Source organism: Xenopus laevis, chromosome 7L, assembly GCF_017654675.1.
Source record: "Xenopus laevis strain J_2021 chromosome 7L, Xenopus_laevis_v10.1, whole genome shotgun sequence".
Classification (NCBI taxonomy): Eukaryota; Metazoa; Chordata; class Amphibia; order Anura; family Pipidae; genus Xenopus; species Xenopus laevis.
The window spans coordinates 49,142,772-49,158,789 of record NC_054383.1 but is presented as its reverse complement, the minus strand read 5'-3'; positions in this window follow the sequence as shown (position 1 = coordinate 49,158,789).

The following is a 16,018-nucleotide window of genomic DNA, read 5'->3' as shown; positions in this document are numbered from 1 at the left end:
TGATCAGATTCTTATGCTCAGATTTAGTTCAGTAAGAAAAGGTTTATCACTTGAAAAGTCATACTCACTGTTTATCACATTAAGACTCTATTGTCTCTATATGTCTATTGGAAAAACTGGAACTGAATTTGGAGAAAAAAGATTTCTCCTTAAATTGAATCTCATCCATGTGTTTCCATAAGATAAATCATGAGACAACCTTTTCTCACTGAATTGAATCTTGCCCCTAGTTTGAAAATGCCTGTAGGCCTGTTTGACATTGGTAGCTGCAAAGTTTTTTGAGGGGATACTGAGGGATAAGATTATAGGATACATTTCAAATAACAATACTGTGAGTTTGTGCCAGCATGGTTTTATGCCTAATAGATCTTGCCAAATAAATGTAATTGCCTTTTATGAGGTGAGCAGAAGCCTATACATTGGGTTGGCATTGGATGTGATCTACTTAGACTTTAAAACATTTGATACAGTACCACATGGAATGTTACTGATTAAATTAAGGAATATTGGCCTGGGGCATAACATTTGTACTTGGATAAAAAACTGGCTGAAGGGTACATTACAAAGAGCGGTGAAATACTTTCTAATTAGACCAGTGTTGTTAGTGGAGCATCACAGGGTTCTGTCTTTTGCTTTTTATCCTGTTTAACAATGACCTTGAGGAGGGCACTGCCTCTATTTTTTCTGATAATAGTAAATTCCATGAAGGATGTGCCACTTTGCTGAAAGATTTGACAAAATTGTAGAACTGGGCAGCAAACTGGCAAATGAGGGTCATTGATGATAAATATAAGGTTATGCACCTTGTGCATGCAGTCCAGTTTTGGGTTCCAGTCTTTAGGAATATTAATGAGCTAGAAAGAGTGCAGTGATGTGAAACTAAACTGGTAAGAGGAATGGAAGAATTAAACTTGAAAGGCTGTTAAGGCTGGGGTTGTTTTCTCTGAAGACAAGTTGATTGTTAGGGGACAAGTACATTAGAAGATATTAGAAGATATTATTCACATATAACTGGGAAAAAATTTTCACACAGAAAAAATTGTGCCTGCCCCTGGGATTCTTCGATTCACAGTGCACAAAAACAAACCAAACAAATCATACGTTAGTTCACATGAGCGAAACTTCTGTCTTTTATTTTCAGTCTTCTTCCTGTTACAGTTAGGGCTCTATTATTTCTGGTTGGGTGATCTCTGAGGCAGCATAGAGAATGTTATCAAATGGTGGTTCAATGGAAAAGACAGACTAGTCCTGGGATGAACTTTGCCGTTTTTTTGCAGCAGGGGTGCAGAGTCTTACAAAACAAGTCAAATTTGAAAAACTTGCAGTGTAATTTTGCTGATTTGAATGCAGTAACTAACCAATACTGATTACTAACACCAAATTGGTTGAATTAGCTCGTTAAGCCTTGAACTTCATTGGCAGGTGTGTCCAATTATGAGAAAATGTATTTAAGGTGGCCAATTGCAAGTTGTGCTTCTGTTTGACTCTTCTCTGAAGAGTGACAGAATGAGATCCTCAAAGCAACTCTCAAAAGTCTGAAAACAAAGATTGTTTAGTATCATGGTTTAGTGGAAGCTAAACTATCTCAGAGGTTTAAACTGTCAGAATCAACTGTAAGGAATGGAATCAGGAAATGGAAAGTCACAGGCACAGTTGCTGTAAAACCTAGGTCTGGCAGGCCAAGAAAAATACAGGAGTGGCGTATGTTGAGAATTGTGAGAATGGTTGCAGACAACCCAAAATCACCTCCAAAGACCTGCAAGACAAAGACCTTCAAGACAAGGACCTTAAAGAACATCTTGCCGCAGATGGTGTATCTGTATCAGGGCAATTTGCACAAAGAACAACTGTATGACAGGATGATGAGAAAGAAGTCTTTCTGCACTCATGCCACAAAACAGATTCACTTGTTGTGTACAAAAGCTCATTTAGATAAGCCACAGTCATTTTGGAACAAAGTGCTTTGGACTGATGAGACAAAAATGTAGTTATTTGGTCATAACAAAAAGCCCTTTGCATGGTGGAAGAAGTACACGGTATTCCAAAAAAAGCACCTGCTACCAACTGTCAAATTTGATGGAGGTTCCATCATGCTGTGGGGCTGTGTTGCATACAGGGACTGGGGCCCTTGTTAATGTTGAGGGTCAGAGGAATTCAACCAAATATCAACAAATTATTTAGGATAATGTTCAAGCATCAGTCACAAAGTTAGGCAGGGGTTGGATATTCCAACTGAATTTAGAGAAAAAAGATTTCTCCTTAAATTGAATCTCATCCATGTGTTTCCATAAGATAAATCATGAGACAACCTTTTCTCACTGAATTGAATCTTGCCCCTAGTTTGAAAATGCCTGTAGGCCTGTTTGACATTGGTAGCTGCAAAGTTTTTTGAGGGGATACTGAGGGATAAGATTATAGGATACATTTCAAATAACAATACTGTGAGTTTGTGCCAGCATGGTTTTATGCCTAATAGATCTTGCCAAATAAATGTAATTGCCTTTTATGAGGTGAGCAGAAGCCTATACATTGGGTTGGCATTGGATGTGATCTACTTAGACTTTAAAACATTTGATACAGTACCACATGGAATGTTACTGATTAAATTAAGGAATATTGGCCTGGGGCATAACATTTGTACTTGGATAAAAAACTGGCTGAAGGGTACATTACAAAGATAGTTACAGGAGGAATGAGAAAGCCCGTGTGGGTGAATAGCATGGTCTCGCGATAACTCAACTCAACCACGTGACACACTACGCGGAAGTGATTTAAATCACGCGTCCTAGGGAACATTTTTATTATGCCTTGATAAAGCAGATATTGCGAAACGTGCATCGGCGTTTGAATCAACAGATCTTTTGGCTATCTTATAATTTAATTTCCTTGGTTAAAAAAACTTTTTTTGGGGTTGGTGGAATCGTCAATCCTTGTTCGGTTCATATACTTTCTCTTTCTCTGAATACTGAACTCCCAGGAGACCGTGTATTTGTGTTTTTTTAGGATATATTAGCCTCTCATACAAACGTAGGGCTTAGCTTAAATACCGAGACCACAGTCCTGGTTACTCTGCCTTCTCCATCTTTGTGGTGTCCCAGAGAAAGTAGATTTTAGGCAATAGTTTTGGGACAACTCCACCTCCTCTTATTTCATTTTCCTACTTTATTCATGAATTTGAGCATTGATTTTAGTTTTTATCAGATGAATTGGCAGTCAATTTAATTGAATCGATCAAATCCTCAATTGCCTATGTATAATTATTATTTTAATACAGCACTCTCAAGCACTTTATAATTTATGAATTTATTCTCTCTAATTGAAGTAACAATTTGAATCAATTTTTTAAACTTATTACTATTTATCATTTTAGCACCATAGCACTTAATTAATTAATTTTTATGAATTAATAGCCACCAATTGATGTAGTAAATCAATTAATTATCTTTAGAACTACATTTATACACAATTAATTAAGGAGGGTATAAAACTCTGTTAAGGGACCCCCCTATGTATTGATGTTTCTATTGTAACAAAGATCATTAATGGGTCCCAAAGTTTCGTAATTCAATTAATTATATTGCACAGCACTTTATTTTCAGGTGATACAGTTGGATAATTGTAATTTAATGCACAACACCTTATAACTTAATTATCTAGTGATTACTTAACCTAGTGTACAATCAGTGGGTCTTTTACTTGAGTGTGTATAACTTAAACTTATTATCTAATAGGCAAGTGAAGAAGGCTAGAATATAGCCTATATTGTGACTGCTTTAGTTTAATTGATCAAGTGGGGTACTTTTCTATCTTCTTTTACATTGTGAATTACCTAATACTGACAGAAGTCAGACCTCTGCTGGAATCATAAGGATAAAAACGTTTATAGTAAACAAAAGGATCTGTGGTGCGGTTTGTGTTTTTCAACACATTAGTTATAGCAGGATCAAAGTCACTTTTGGCTCTGAACTTAGTGGTACTCTTGTTGCCATCTGCCATGTCACCCTTTTTATGTTTGAAATGTTCTTTAAGCCTTAGTGTGTGGGAGAACCTGTAGTATGTATGTGAAGATACATTACATTATTTTAAAAAATAACTCCTGGATGCCGCGCATAAAATTTTCAGGGGTTAGGGGTGGTGGCCTCAGCACCCTTGCTGCACAAAAACGAGTGGGAAAGTTTGAAGTTGGAAGTGTCTAGGGAGGAGGAACTACCATACAGCAGACTGTCTGCTTCTAAAATGAATTCTTGCTGCAAAGTTGATTCAAGGACTAGTCAGGAAGACATGTTTAAGCAAATTAAAGTTTTGGATGTTTTTTCCCTCTCTGTCTCAGGGATGTTATATATATATATATATATATATATATATATATATATATATATAATACACAAAAGCCATGAATATCTTGTAAATTATATTCTTATTAACGGTGAGTTCAGTTATAAATAGTGAGCTCTGATGTCATTTCTGTGCAAAATATGAGGATATTGGAAGTTACCTTGACCTGTATAAAAACAGGTAAATTATAATATCCTTATATTTTACAAGAGGGGGTACTTTATTCACTATATGTATGTATATATATATATATATATATATATATATATATATATATATATATATATATATATATATATATATATATATATATATATATATATATATATATATATATATATATATATATGTAACACCTATTTGGGCCATATGGGGTTAATTCACCAGCTAGTGCACTAGAGCATGGGTTACACGTGACTCTAACACTTCAGGCTAGGGCCTTCGCTTTTTGGAAGATTAAAGGTGTAGTGTAGTGTAACTACAACTCCCACAGGCTACTGTGCAATAAAGAATGGGCGCCAGGAGGTTCTTATGGTACAAACAGTAACAGTTTATTAGTCAATGGGCAATGTCCCCAGGTTTACTCACATCACAGTGAATCATAGGAAAGGTGTGCAATCACATCACATGCAGGTTTACATGTGCTGACACTCCCTTAGGACAGACTTGGCAGGCATCCCACTTCACCTCTGCGACATATTCCGGTAGTGGTCTCTGGATCAACCTCTGGGCAATCATTCTCTCCTGATTCCCTCTCCGCTGGGATCCCTATACTACAGGCAATATGGCCTGGGATACCTCCAATCTATGACTCCTATGTTGGAGCTCAGAACTGCTCTTTTTAGCTCAACCCTGACTATACCTCGTTCACGGGGTTGACTAGTCTCCGACTTGGACACATGCCTTTCTCTGGGCCTAGCTGTATCCAGCCCCTCTTAGCACACCCAGCTGGATCACCACCCAGAGGCGAAAGAGAGAAGAGGCCACTCCCTACACACACTATAGTGCAGTGTGGCAGGAAGCTGTCATACATATCCTGGCAGATCACACTAAGAAAAAGGTGGGGGCCTTAAAGCTGCAGGGCAGATTAACCCGTAGGGGCCCCTACATATACATATAAAAATATATATTTATATTTATCATGTGCAGCCTGTATTTATTTAAGGTTAGATATACCTAAAAGAGGTACTGGTTGCAGATTTGTGATTTTAAATGTGGGTACAATTGAATTTATCATGATCATTTTGCTTTCTGTTGCCTCCAGGTGTCACTGTTGGGGGGAAATTGATATAGAACTATATTTATATTACATTAAATAATTGTTCATCCCTGTACTATATCCAGAAAGGCCATTCATATTTTCCAGCCTCCTTCATATAGGCTCCTGACCTACAAACCTACCCCTCTCCCAGAGAGGCCCAACCTTAGGGGCTGTGACTCTTCAGTAATAAATCTAAATTTATTCCACATATCCTATGGATAAGTATTGTAGCGGAGTAAGGGATTTGGTAGGCAAAAGAAGCAATATTTCAACCAGCAGCTCTAGGGTTAATCCTGTCAGGGAAGCATGTGCTTGGTGTTTAAAAATATGGCTTCCAGCCCCATGTTCATTTGAAAAATGTATGATAAATAGGTGTGCTTTTTCCCTATCTACAATTCGGGTGTCAGCAAGGGAAACTTTGAGTTTAGTTAGCCTCCGGACAGGAGCAGGATTTTATTTTGTGTTTTGTGCAAGCCCTAAAAGGGGCAGCCTGTTGTTTGATATACGAACTGCAATTAAAGACAAAGCTGCACACACTGTTGCGAGACCTGCTGTCTGGTTCCTTCACTTCCAATCGGTCACACGTGGTTTAAGAAGTGGGATCCACTGATTGTGCTGGTGCCACTGGAACCAAGATGGAGGATGCCATTAAAGCACTTCTTCATGTGATGTTTGTGCAGCAAGAAATTAATGTTCAGGCTGCCAAGGCAGACAGGCTTTTGGCTGTTCAGGTGGGTGCTATTGTGGAAGCGCAAAATGTAAGCAGGGTATGTCTCCCTTGTGTAGTACAGAGTCTCTCTGATGAATGCAATGGTAAACTGGGTGTGGGTTTTGCAAAAGCTATACATGCAAGCTGCGGGGTGCAAAATATACTGTATCGCTTTGCATTTGAAAGCACAGTCACCACTGCAGAGATGACAGCCAAAACTTCCGTTCCCAGGGCAACCCCTTCCCTAACGCATGGTAAAACTCCGGAGGCACTAGTAGATATGGCCTCCATAGGTGAGTTAACCCCTAATGTTCCAAAAGAGGGCTCGGTGATGAGCCAGGAAGTTGGTGAGGGCGAATATCCATTTGGTAGAATGGAGACTGTGACTGACTGTGGTGGTGATTGTGGAGTGATACCTCCAGAACAAGGGCAGAGTAAAATATGTAAGACTCCAACAGTAAATAAATTGGTCACCAAGAAAATGACCCCTGGTTCTAACCTGACTTCTTTCCCAGTAGAAAGTGAGAAAGAGACAGTCCCTGAGCCTACCAGCCCAATTAAAGTGTGTACAATTATTATTGGCTTCTCACTTAATTGAATTTCACATTCCTTTTCTTTGAAAGCAGGCAATTATATATTGCTTAAGCTTCATATTGCTTAAGTATGTAGATGATTAGAAATGTATGCAGAGCCATTTGTGTTTGAATAAGTCAAAGTCAGATGTTTGCTATAGCAGAAGTACATACTTGAATGTTAGTTAAAGAGGTTGTTCACTTCTGAGTTAACTTTCAGTATGATGCAGAGAGTGACATTCTGAGACCATTTGCAATTGGTTTTCATTTTTTATTTCCCACAGCTTCTTTAAGTGTAACACCCCAAATAAATGTCATACTTAAGCGAATGCCAACATATTTATTACATTTAATCTATGAAACCTATGACAATTTTTTGCTTAACCTATTTAGAATAAATGCAGTCACCACCTATACTGTTCAGAATTGCAGGGATACACTGCTATAATGTACCTTTTCTATTGCTGGAACAATAATATTATGATTTCTGACTAAATCATAATGAAGTATGCTGATAAATTTAACTTGAACATCCAAAGAAAACTGTAGCACACCGATCAAACTTGTCTTGTGAAGAAAAGTGTTTTTATTGGCTCACGGCAGACATAAAGTTTGGCAACGTTTCGGGCCACGCAGGGCCCTTTATCAAGCCTAAACTTACATTCAAAGTACTGTGTTAAATACCAAAGAAAAAGAGGGAGGAGTGGAGAAACAATGGTAGTGATCCTTCACGGATTGGTTAAGATTCAATGCTAATATACATAATTAATTGATAAATTTGAATAATGGAGTGACACATGTGAATAATTTAGTGAATCCTCAGAGATAGGTTAAAATTCAAACCCTGCATACATAATTAGTGCAATAATCACAGACCATTATGTTTGATTGGAAATTTTTTTTGTGCACCCATATAATAAAATATCCATAAAAAGTCCATAAATAGCAAAAACAAAAAAATAGTATGAACATTATGACACAAGTGTAAAAAAGTTACATATGAAAATACTATCACCTTAAAGTGCATACAGATGAAGCCAGAATTGATTGTACGTTTGTCGCGCTGTAACTAATCCAGATAAACGCGCTGTTCGCATTAAGTGCAGGGAAACACGATGCCCCGTCGGTCAGAGAAGAAGAGAATTAAATTAAAATAGGCGCAATTCCACAATCGGCCACCAGGTGGCGCCTAATATACCGTTCATTTGCAATGCTCTGTAAGCTCTCGTGAGTCGTGACAGTAAGCAAACTACTGTAAACTTAATATTGATAAGACTTTAGAAACGGAGCCAAATGTAACCATTTGGGGCACACACAGTCAATCCAAGTAAATGTTTGGGCATTACATTTTTGACTATAGGCTTTACTTTACATTTTCTTCTTTCCATAAACTTGGCCCTGTAGCTAGGTTTAAAAAGTGAATTAATTAATAAATTGGTAAAAATAAATGAATAAATAAAAACTAGCAAATGTTTGTCATTTTCTGTTAAGATTTATAGTATCCTTAGTACATCAATTTTAATTAAGTTTTTAACTGACTCTATCAGCCATAAGAGAACGTTTTGGAGCTAACAGTACATTACTGGCATTGGTAGCCTAGTGGTTAGGGCAGAGGGTTATCATATGGGAATTGTGGGTTTGAATCTACTCAGTTCATTTTTTTTTTTTTTTTTTTTTTAGACTACCAGTACTAATGTTACTGTTTAGCTTACAAAACTCCTATAATATATACTGAAGCAGATACATGTTTGAAGGAGGCAGGACAAGATTCTTCTGATCATAGATTTTTACATGTATTCATTTTCTTCCCCTCCTCTTAGTGAGTTAAATGTATACAAGAGATTCCATGTAGAAACTGCTCTTTTAGTAAGGTTGCCACCTTTTCCGGAAAAAAATACCGGCCTTCCTATATATTTATATTTTTTCCCTATTAATAACATTGGGATCACTGACCTTCCTATATATTTTTATTCCCTATTAATAACATTGGGATCACTGACCTTCCTATATATTTATCTTTATTCCCTATTAATAACATTGGGATCACTGACCTTCCTATATATTTATCTTTATTCCCTATTAATAACATTGGGATCACTGACCTTCCTATATATTTATATTTTATCCCTATTATTAACATTGGGATCAGCCATCATTTTTACTGGCCAGGCCAGTAAAATACCGGCCAGGTGGCAACCCTATCTTTAAGGCACACATACGTTTGTTTGGCACGGTTCATGCCATTGTTTTTAAAAAATCACAGTGTTTACCTGTGGGTCGGGTGGGTTTGGGACGACTGCGCACTGCTCCTGCTCTCCCCGCCCACCAACTTTTTAGTCTCACTTCTGCTCACCCGCCCCTTTTGTGACTTCATTGTGACGTCATCGTCGGGGCAGGTCGGAGCAAGTTTATATAAGGACCCCGGAAGTATGGGTACGGGCAGGCTTGGGCTGGAGCAGGACAGGTTAGGGTCAGGTGCTGGTCAGGAAAACCATGACCCACACATCACTAATGGCCACAGCTGCATATTATTTGAACTACAAAAAATGCTAAATTGCTGTAAGGGCTCTTACAGATGAGCGTTTCTCCATGCGCTCCCCTGCGCTCCGTTTGTCTGTGTTCAGCTGCAGGGGAGCGCAGGTCTAGACGCTGCTAATATCTTTCTATGTGTCTATACTCACACAGGCGCATGTAAGCGATGAACCATTGAAAAACGCAGAAAAATGCAGCATGCTGCATTTTTCCTGCGTTCAGCACTTACATGCGCCTGTGTGAGTACAGGCACATAGAAAGATATTAGCAGCGTCTAGACCAGATTCGTGGAGATTAGTCGCCCGGCGACAAATCTCTTTTTACCGCCGGCTAGAATGTAAATTGCCATCGGGTTGGCACTCCGATCGTTTCTCCCCCCAAATCTGCCTGTGTGTCTCTACCTTAATGTGAGCACCTTCAGCTTTTCTTCTCAGCAGAATCCACAAATCAGTGCATCAGTGCAACCTTTGTTATATTTAAGTAAGCTAGCAAGATCACTTGTACTTTTAACAAGGGCAGACAAAGCTTAAGCTCTGTTACACAAAAGTGGATCTTATTAAACAAAAAATGCCCTTTGCCTTAAAAGGGTTGTTCACCTTTGAATTAACTTTTAGTATGAGGTAGAGAGGGATAGTCTGAGACAATTTGCAATTGGTCCTCATTTTTTATTATTTAAGGTTTTTGAGTAATTTAGTTTTTTATTCAGCAGCTCTTCAATTTGCATTTTAAGCAATCTGGTAGCTAGGGTCCAGGTTACCCTAGCAACCATGCACTGATTTGAATAAGAGACTGGGATCTGAATAGGATCTGAATAGGAGAGGCCTGAGTAAAAAGATAAGTAATAAAAAGTAATAATAACAATACATTTGTAGCCTTACAGAGCGTTTGTTTTTAGATGGAGTCAGTTATGCCCATTTGAAAGCTGGAAAGAGTCAGAAGAAAAAGCCAAATAACTATAAAACTGTAAAAAATAACCAATGGAAAAGTTGCTTAAAACTTCTATAATTAGGGTTGCCACCTTTTCTGGAAAAAAATACCGGCCTTCCTATATATTAATCTTTTTTCCCTATTAATAAAATTGGGGTCAACCATTATTTTTACCGGCCAGGCCGGTAAAATACCGGCCAGGTGGCAACCCTATATATAATATACTAAAAGTTACCTTAAAGGAGAACTCAAGGGCTTTAGCGCAAAACTCGCCGCCCCCATCCCCCCATAGGCCCCCCGCCCCCTCCCCCCTGGCCTACCTCCCCCCTTGGGCAAATGCCGCTAAGTCGATACTTACCTCTCTGCGCAGGTCCTGTCCACGGAGTTCCATTTTCTTGCGTTCGGCCGCAGGGGAGCGCAGGTTGAGACGCATTCAATTCTTTTCAATGTGCCTGTAGTCACACAGGTGCATGTAGGTGCCGGACGCAGGAAAAACAGGGCCGTATTTGCCCTGAGGGCGCCTCGAGGCCGGCATCCTCCGTCACCCCCTCCTTCTGTAAAGAAAGCGCTTATGCGCATCTTGTTTGGTTGCAGAGCACTAGCCGTTCGGCGCTAGTGCTCCGCCAAGAAAACTGCTTGTGCGACTGGGCGGCATGCCGCCCCTCAATTGATGCCACCCTAGGCCAGGGCCTATGTGGCCTTGCCGCAAATCCGGGCCTGAAAATATACATATCCAAAACTAGTAGAACTATATAAAAAAAGCTCTAGACACAGAGCAATTACTATTCATTTTTTAGTATTGACATGTTTTTACGCCCAATGCAGCATTTTCCCCACAATTACATCATCTGCCACAATTACATCATCTGTGTTCAAGCACATAGTTGTAATTGTGTGTGTTTTGTTTTGAATTGCACTACAATTGCTATAGAGCAGGGGTCCCCAACCTTTTTCACCCGTGAGCCACATTCATATGTAAAAAGAGTTGGGGAGCAACACAAGCATGAAAAAGTCGCTTGGAGTGCTAAATACAAACTGTGATTGGCTATTTGGTAGCCCCTATATGGATTGGCAGCCTACAGGAGACTCTACTTGGCACCATACTTAGTTTTTATGCAATTAAAAATTTCTTCCAAGCCTGGAATTCAAAAATAAGCTCCTGCTTTGAGGACACTGGGAGCAACATCCAAGGGGTTGGAGAGCAACATGTTGCTCAGGAGCTACTGGTTGGGGATCACTGCTATAGAGAATGTATTGTATGGACTGCATCATTTCCAGCTTGCAGCATTAACCCATTCATTTGTTTCTGTTTTGTTTTGGGCTTATACAATGTCTTTATATAAAACTTTGTTTTCTCATATAATCTCTGGGGTTGTTCTCTCCCAAATTAATCCATGCTACTCCAAGTGGGAAGCAACACCATAGTGCAGGGGTCAGGAACCTTTGTGGCTGAGAGAGCCATAAACATCACATTTTTTAAAATGTAATTCAATACAATATTTTTAAAACTAAATACAAGTATATTGAATATATCCACCAATTTAAGCAAAAAGTTCAATTAAATAGTAATTAGGCAACATAAGCAAATTATAAGAAAATAGTACAGGTATAGTATCTGCTATCAGGCCACCAATGTGGAATTCTAGAGCTTAGTTATATAGTATATATATATATATTTTTTTTTTTATTAAAGATTTAGCAAAGAGCCAGGTGCAACCATAAAAAGAGCCACATCTGGCTCCAGAGCCATAGGTTCCCTAACCCTGCTCCCCTGCCCCTGTAAAAGAGAGGTGCAGAAGGGAACTAAATACTTTAGCTCTAACATGAAAATCATGCCCCTGACTCGCTAGACTACCATTGTGACAAAACAAGGCATTAATCATTAGGCTAGTGCTGCTACTTGCCCCACACCCACCTCTCCACCTTATCACACTGCCTGTGCTATAAATTGGTGTAACAGGATTAGGGAAAACACAGCTGCTGGCTAGCAGCTTTCAGTCAGAGCAATGGGGGGATGGTTTAGAGCTAAGTGATCTCAAGTTACAGTTTCAGACAAGTACCTATAAGGCTAGGGGCACACGGTGCGATTTCGCCGCGATTCTGCGCTGGGCGAGTTGTCGCTGCGTTTTTTAAGCCGAAATAGCTTTGCTAACTTTGGCGCTGGCGTCAATGCAAATCGCGGCGAAATCGCTGCGCTAATTCACACGCGGCGATTCTTTTTCTACTGTCGCCCGGAAACGCCCAGCGAGGCAACTTCGGGCGACAATAGAAAACGAATCGCCGCGTGTGAATTAGCGCAGCGATTTCGCCGCGATTTGCATTGACGCCAGCGCCAAAGTTAACAAAGCTATTTCGGCTTAAAAAACGCAGCGACAACTCGCCCAGCGCAGAATTGCGGCGAAATCGCGCCGTGTGCCCCTACCCTAAAGCTGGTCAGGGGCTGATAAAAGCTGCTGACAGACTGAGTTGGTAGCTTATTGGCCTGTGCACGGGGCACTCTGACAGGCTTCTCTGATCAGCTGGCCGAGAGTTGGACAAATGCCGATCGGGCAGAGTTAGATCACGATCACATGTGTTCGTTAATGTGGTTCCGCAATCCTAATGCCTGCATTATGATCTAATTGTTGGGCTCTAGGGGCCACGATCAGATCAGCCTGATATTGCCCACTTTAATGTAGGCATAGGCATATCAGAAATCTGCTTGTTTGGCAAAATCACAAAACAAGCGGATCTCTACGTGTATGGCCACCTTAAGGGTGGTGGCACATGGTAAGATTAGTCGCAAACTGAGAAATCTCCTTGAGGCAGAGTAGGCACATGCCTAGGGTGCAAAGCTGGGGGGCGCCAGGCATGTACCAGCTCTGTTGCCTACCCCATGTCCAGTCCCCTCACCCATCTTGTTTTTGTGCCTACACGCATGCACACACCAGTTGAACTTGTGCATGTGCAAAGTGACACAGGCGCATATGCACATGCGCTGGCGTCACTTCGCGCATGCACGCTCTCAGCAAGTGCTGCGCCTGGACAGGTTGCCTAGGGCATGTATGTGTGCATCTGCCAACTATGCCACATATACATGGACGCCGGCACATATGCACCGAAGCCGGCACGTATGCGCCATGCACACCGCTGTGCTGGCCCACATATTTTGTTTTTTACATGGGCCTAGCCAAACGGGGAGGGTGTCCCATTCTGGCTCTGGGTGGCGGCTAGGATTGCCACATTTTCTGGAAAAAAATACCGGCCTTCCTATATATTTATCTTTTTTCCCTATTAATAACATTTGGTCTAACCATCATTTTTACTGGCCAGGTGGCAACCCTAGTGGCGGCAACTTGAGGCCAGAAGGGCGTTTAAGAAGCAGCGTTAGGGCTCGTACACACTAGCATTTGGCCGTGCGCTCCCCTGCGTTCCGTTTGGCTGCGTTCAGCCGCAGGGGAGCGCAGGTCTAGACGCTTCTAATTTCTTTCTATGTGTCTGTACTCACACAGGCACATGTAAGCGATGAACCATGGAAAAACGCAGAAAAATGCAGCATGCTGCATTTTTCCTGCGTTCAGCACTTTCATGTGCCTGTGTGAGTACAGACACATAGAAGGAAATTAGAAGCGTCTAGACCTGGTAGCCTAATGGTCTAGGTGTTGGCTTTACATAGCAAAGGTTATGAGTTCAATCCCTTTTTCCTCCACAAGTTTTATTAAGTTCACTGATTGGTATTGGAATGCAAACTTCGTTTAATGGCAGATTAAAGAGTTAAGGAATGAAAAGATATAGTGGTATTAACAAACTGATTATAATTCAGGGGTGGAATTTTATTGGTGGACTAAATGTCTTGAAATTGCCGGAGCTACCCTTGCACTGTTCATGGTGCCACTATTTCTTTTCAGTCTTTATGTGCTTTATTATTATGTGATTGGGCATAATTTGAATTAAAATGAACATTTTACTTTTTAATATAAATTAAAAAAAAAAAAAAAAAAAAAGTATGTTCGGGGAATTGAACACTTAACAATATGATGAAAGTCTAACACTTAAACCACTAGGCTACAAACACCATACCTGAAGTAAAGAGAATAAAATACATCTTTATCTACACTATGCTTAAAGTTGTAGCAAAAAAAAAAAAAAACTTTATTCGGGAACAGTCCAAATATCAGTCTCACAGCCCAATATCACATCAAAATCAAACGCTGGGACACACCTATTACCCATCTGACCATGAAGATTTCTGCCTCCCCATGGCTCCACAAATTCTTGTGTGAATGATCATACACAAGCATACAAGTGATCAGCACCTATCTGTGACTGCAGCTACAGGCATTATATCAGCATGCAGACGGCACTGGACAACTAATAGACAGCAAGGAATGGAATGAAGGCAAGACAGTCCAAGTTTTACATAAGGGCAAATAAAATGGTTGCATGTTCTGAGCGTAAGACCCAATAGTTCTTCACAGGTACTTCTACAATTGCATGTAGTCGTTCACAATGCAATGTAAGAGTTTACCCCCTTCTGTAGATGTTAGCAGGAGGCCCCTCCAGTGCCCCATTGAAGCAGCCTTGTATTAAAATTAAGCCAATTCCTTAATCAATATGACATCTCAGCTGTCTGTTAGTTTACTCAGTAGCCAGAAAAATGTTCTTGTTAAATTTGCTGACGATTTCTCTCTCATTAATGCATGTATAATGCTACCTAATGCTTTAGCTAGCGCTTGGCGGCCTCTAGTGGCCACAGCTGGTATTGCATGTTGGTAACTGCAATAAACGCGACGAGGCAACTTGACATATCGCACTTGCTGCTGCTTATCTTGTGTTACAGCGCATTAAACGCACAAAAGAGAGTGGCTCCATCTGTATATGTATAAAAATTAATTTGTAATTCCCAATCAGGGAGAATATGAATGAATGAACTGAGGCGCAATCACGGTACTTTAACTGCATACTCAGCCCATTTTTCTCCCCAATAATCTTGGGTTATGCAGATGATGGTACCCGCACTCAGAAGGTTCATTCAAGGACCTTAAAAAGACAAAAATTGTTCGTTAGAATACATATGTATATACATAGTAGATATTTCAAAAAACCAGCACTGGTAAAAAGTCTGACTACCTACTGATAAATAAACATAGATGGGGTATAGTCTTTATTCAGGCCCCTCGGCCACACTGTGTCCAACCTATGGATCCACTGCATTTCTAATTTTTGTAATGCTAGCAGTCTATTGCCCCCTCTCCTCTGAACTGGAACAGAATCAATTATTTGAAATTTTAATTGACTAATTGCATGTCCTGCGGATCGAAAATGTGCCGGTACAGGTAGAGAAGTTTGTCCTGTGCGAATAGTAGATTTGTGTTTAGAGATACGATCTCTAATCCTCTGGGTTGTTTCCCCTATATATAGCAAACCGCACGGGCAATTATTCAATCATCCCCATTCTGGTAAGCAGTATAAAATTAAACAGTACTACACATGTGAATCTACATATGTTGTTTATTTATTGAAATGCCCGTGCGGTTTGCTATATATAGGGGAAACAACCCAGAGGATTAGAGATCGTATCTCTAAACACAAATCTACTATTCGCACAGGACAAACTTCTCTACCTGTACCGGCACATTTTCGATCCGCAGGACATGCAATTAGTCAATTAAAATTTCAAATAATTGATTCTGTTCCAGTTCA